Source organism: Choloepus didactylus, chromosome 7, assembly GCF_015220235.1.
Source record: "Choloepus didactylus isolate mChoDid1 chromosome 7, mChoDid1.pri, whole genome shotgun sequence".
Taxonomy (NCBI): Eukaryota; Metazoa; Chordata; class Mammalia; order Pilosa; family Megalonychidae; genus Choloepus; species Choloepus didactylus.
The window spans coordinates 90,892,963-90,898,478 of record NC_051313.1 but is presented as its reverse complement, the minus strand read 5'-3'; the positions used below and the strand labels follow the sequence as shown (position 1 = coordinate 90,898,478).

The 5,516-nt window shown below is 39.6% G+C and overlaps 1 pseudogene; it reads left to right on the top strand.

The window, feature by feature from the left end:
• The first annotated feature begins 2,004 nt into the window (after window positions 1–2,004).
• LOC119540650 lies at window positions 2,005–3,993 on the top strand (annotated as a pseudogene).
• The last annotated feature ends 1,523 nt before the right edge of the window (window positions 3,994–5,516 follow it).

Sequence of the window (5,516 nt, the reverse complement as noted above, 5' to 3'; positions counted from 1 at the left end):
AGAGTTCACCTGCTGGGTGGGCTTAGAAAGAGAGAGAGGGTCACATCTGAGCAACAAAGAGGCTCTCTAGAAGAGACTCTTAGGCACAATTATAAGTAGGCTCAGCCTCTTCTTTGCAGCAACAAGCTTCACAAAGTCATGCCCCAAGATCGAGGGCAGATCCTACCAAACTGTCAGTACTCAACATTTGCAAGAACACAAGTAACAACCCAGGTGGGGAAGTCCAACATTTCTACTTTCTTCCCCAGTTCCCCAGGGGGACCCTGCAAATATATCCTCATTCTCTGCCCAAATTACTTTGCATGTATCACTATTTCACACTAACCTGTACAAACCTACTGGATCTCACTTCCTATTCAAAGTTTCATGTAATTATGGTATTTGAATAAATTGACCATACAACTTAAATTATATAGTGTGCTGCAGAAAATATAGATTCTGTACCAAATAAACATCTTTTCCCTTGATCTCACACTGAAGTTGAAGTTTTAAAGTGCAGTCAATATTGTCTTTTACTCTTTGGTCTGACTTGCCTTAGTCCTAACCAGATCTGCTTCACTAATATCTCTAATTGAGGTCTGAACTCTTTTTCTGCTTTATTTTTTAATTTTTTAATGCAATTTTATTGAGATATATTCAAATAACATACAATCCTCCAAAGTATACAGTTGTTCACAGTATCATGATATAGTTGTGCATTATCACCACAATCAATTTTTGAACATTTTCATTACTCCAAAAAAGAGAATAAAAATTAAAGTAAAAAAGGACATCCAAAACATCCTATAACCCTCCCCCCCACACACACACACTGTTCATTTACTTTTTTAAAAAATACAGCTTTTTGGAGATATAGTCACACACCCTACAATCATCCATAGTGTACAATCAATTATTCACAGCACCATCATACAGTTGTGCATTCATTACCAGAATCAATTTTTGAATCTTTTCCTTACTTCATAAAAATAAAAACAAAAATAAAAAAGAACACTCAAAACATCCCATCCCCTCCATTCCACCCTATTCTTCATCTAATTTTTGTCCTCACTTTTCCACTCATCTGTCCATACGGGGATAAAGGGAGTACAAGCCACAAGGCTTTCACAATCACACAGTCATACCATGTAAGCTACATAATTATACAGTCGTCTTCAAGAATCAAGGTCACTGGGTTGCAGTTCAACAGCTCCAGGTATTTCCCTCTAGCCATTCCAACACACTAAAAACCAAAAAGGGATATCTATATAGCACATAAGAATGTCCACCAGAGTGACCTCTGGACTCAACTTGAATCTCTCAGCTACCAAAACCTTATTTTGTTTCATCTCTTCCCCCTTTTGGTCAAGATTTTCTCAGTCCCATGATGCTGGGTCTAGGCTCATCCCCAGGGGTCAATTCCTATGTTGCCAGGGGGATTTACACCCCTGGGAGTCATGACCCACATGGGGGGGACAGTGAGTTCACCTGCTGAGTTGGCTTAGAGAGAGAGGGGGGCCACATTTGAGCAACAAAGAAGCTCTCTGGGGGAGACTCTTAGGCACAATTATAAGTAGGCTTAGCCCCACCTTTGCAGCAACAAGATTCACAAGGGAAAGCCACCAGATCGAGGGCTTGGCCCACCAAATTGGCAGTCCTCAGTGTTTGTGAGAATATCAGCAATAACCCAGGTGGGGAAGTCCTATATTTCTGCATTTTTCCCCAGTTCATCATGGGGGCCCCACAAATACACTTTTACCCTCTGCCCATATCACTCCGGGGTGTATTGGGATTTCACCCCAGCCTGTACAAACTCACCAAATCCCACTTCCCATTCAAAGCTCCATGCACTTACAGTGTTCAAACAAACTGTACAGGTTAATTTATCTAGTGTGCTACAGAAAATAAAGATCCTTCACCAAATAAACCTCTCCTCCCTTGGTCTCACACAAAAGATACAGTTTTAAAACTTGTCAGGGCAGGAATCTGGCTCGATCGCCACAGTGAAGCTGCTCCAGTGACATCATGTCTCATCTACCGATGAAATTCCTGTGCAGAAACATCGACAAGTGGAACCTAAAGTTGGGGCAGTGAAACCTAAAGCTACCAGGGGCCTCAGATGTGAGCCTATCAGAGACCCAAAATGGAAATGTGTCTGAAGAAATTGTAGAAACTGGAAAAGTTATAAAGTCCTAAAACAGTCTATGAATGTGGGCTTGTCAGAAGCCCAAAATGGAGGCATGGCTAATGAAACAGTAAAAAATGTTGAAGTTAAAAAATCCCCAAGGAAGTCTACGCTGTATTAACCAATGGTGAAGCAGCAACACAGTCGCCCAATTCAGAATCAAAAAAGAAAAAGAAGAAGAGAAAAATTGTAGAAAATGCTGGGCCTGATGCAAAAAAAGCAAAAACCAAAGATAAAGTGGAACTCCTGAAGAAACAGAAAATAGCGTGAAGAAGCCAGATGATGAAGATGACAATGAAGTGCCCAACTTGCTCCTGGGACCGACAGGAGCTTTTAAGGATACTTCTTTCGCATCCCTAACTAACCCTGTCAAACACTTTGAGGGCGGTAAAAGAAATGGGCTTTACAAACACGACTGAAATTCAATATGAAGGTGTCAGACTGCTTCTGGAAGGCAGAGATCTTCTAGCAGCTGCAAAAACAGGCAGTGGAAAAACCCTGGCATTTCTCATCCCTGCTGTTGAACTCATTGTTAAATTAAAATTCATACCCAGGAATGGAACAGGAGTCCTTATTCTCTCACCTACTAGGGAGCTGGCCATGCAGATGTTTGGTGTGCTTAAGGAGCTAATGACCCACCAGATCCACATATATGGGTTGATAATGAGGGACAGTAACAGACCTGCTGAAGTACAGAAACTTGCTAATGGTATCAACATCATTGTGGCCACTCCCAGGTTGCCGGGTCAACTCCTGGACCATATGCAGAATACCCCAGGGTTTTATGTGTAAAAACCTACAGTGTCTTGTTATTGATGAGGCTGATCATATCTTGGATGTTGGGTTCGAAGAGGAATTAAAGCAAATTATTAAAATTCTTCCAGTAGGCAGACAGACCATGCTCTTTTCTGCCATGCAAACTTGAAAAGTTGAAGACCTGGCAAGAATTTCCCTGAAAAAGGAGCCATTGTATGTTGGTGTTGATGATGACAAAACTAATTCAATGGTGGATGGTCTTGAGCAGGGATATGTTGTCTGCCCCTCTGAAAAGAGATTCCTTCTGCTCTTTACATTCCTTAAGAAGAACCAAAAGAAGAAAATGATAGCATTCTTTTCATCCTGTAAGTCCATAAAATACCATTACGAGTTGCTGAACTACATCAATTTACCTGTCTTGGCCATTCATGGAAAGCAGAAGCAAAATAAGTGGACAACCACCTTCTTCCAGTTCTGCAATGCAGATTTGGGGATACGGTTGTGTGCAAATGTGGCAGCTCAAGGGCTGGATATTCCTGAAGTTGACTGGATTGTTCAGTATAACCCTCCAGATGACCCTAAGGAATATATTCATCATGTGGGTAGAACAGCCAGAGACCTAAATGGAAGAGGACATGCCTTGCTCATTTTGTGCCCAGAAGAATTGGATTTCCTTCATTACTTGAAGCAATCCAAGATTCCATTAAGTGAGTTTGAGTTTTCTTGGTCCAAAATTTCTGACATTCAGTCTCAGCTTGAGAAATTGATTGAAAAGAACTACTTCCTTCATAAGTCAGCCCAGGAAGCATATAAGTCATACATTCAAGCATATGATTCCCATTCTCTGAAACAAATCTATAATGTCAATAACTTAAATTTGCCTCAGGTTGCTCTGTCTTTTGGTTTCAAGGTGCCTCCTTCTATTGATCTGAATGTGAACAGCAATGATGACAAACAAAAAGAGAAGAGGAGGTGGTGGATTCAGCTACCAGAAAGCCAAGAAAATTGAGAAGTCCAAAATCTTCAAAAACATTAGCAAGAAATCATCTGACAGAAGGCAGTTCTCTCGCTGAAGACACACCCTCCTTTCATCCTGAATAACTTTGTCCTGAAATGGAGTTTTTTTCCCTTGCTCTAACAAATGAACTTATTTCCATGATTTGTATTGATCTAATAAGAGTATTAATTAACTTGGGTTGCAAGTACTGAGCACTCTTTTTTCCAGAAAATCTCTTTTATATTTTTTGGGTAGAAAACCGTTCAATTTTTCTTGGTTGCCCAAGGGCAAAGCAAGGGATATTTTAGTCTTTGTTGTGATGATACAATATTTTAATTTAAAATCTTTTTCTCCCCAAATTTTATGTCACTGTTGTTAATAGAATTTTTTTCTGTACCTTTCTTTCCTGGTGCCTAAAAATTTTTATGGCAAAGATATCTATACTAACTCACTGGAAAAGGCAGGTGAGAAAGTGTACTGGGGAGATGGTGGTAATGCAGAGGACAGTCTTGGTTTATTTTTTTTGGTTTTGATTGTTTCTTTGGACTTTCACAGCAGTTCTTGATCCTTCCTAGAAATGCTGCCATATAAAAAGGCAAGGAGCTTTGTGAAATAACTTGGAAACACTAGGTTAATGGTGGTATCCTTTTTTATATACTGGCTGTTATTTGAATAAAGCACTCCTTGCAGTCCTTACAATGGAGGAGAAAATCTAGCCTTTTGAGCCTCATTTATACCAATATAGGTCTATTCTACTGTTCCATATTTGGTAACTTTGCAGAGACCCTTTTTAAAAAACAATAACTTGGAATTAACATTCGAAGTTGTCAATATCAAGGTGGTTTGGATTTTGGTACTTTTGACTTTGTGGAGTATTTAAACAGCAAGACTGCATATCAATAGACTTTGTAGCAAAGCCATCAAATAGTCATTGCACAGTGAACATTCATGGTAGTGCCTTTGTGAGAAAAACTACCTCTTCCAGAATCCATGAAACAAAAATAGATTGGCAGTGAATGTTGAAAATGAAGGAAGGTCAGAGAAAACCAGCAAAGTCAGTGGTTTAGTCAGGTGGATTTTCTGTTGTAGGAGCACTTGATTGCTAGTGAGTTTTGTGTCCTGTGGTAGTACTATTTTGCAGCAATTCAAAACCAAAAGTTGCTAGTATCATTTTGCTATTGTGCCAAGTTATGTTCATAGAGTCCCATGAAACAAGTACACTGAGAACATCAGGTATAGGGCACACAGTCTTACACATAGCATTCCAACAGGAAGAGAGAGGGCAGTGTGCTGCATCTGGGCTTGATCACAGGACTGGGCTGGCCCTGTCCTCCTGGGGATCAGACGTGGGCTGCTAGGCTTCTGGCTTCTGGCATTTAATAACTTTCTCTGCAGTAGCTTGTTTTGTTTGTTTATATCAGAAATAATAAAAATGTTTCAAAAAGACACAAAAGCAAAATGACAAATATTTAATCACTGAACAGAACTAAATACTGTTGATATTTTAGCATTTAACTGTACAGTTTTTTCTAGGTATGCCAATACTTTTTAACTTTTTTTTTTAACCAAAAGTGAAGTTATCTTCTACCCATTACTTTG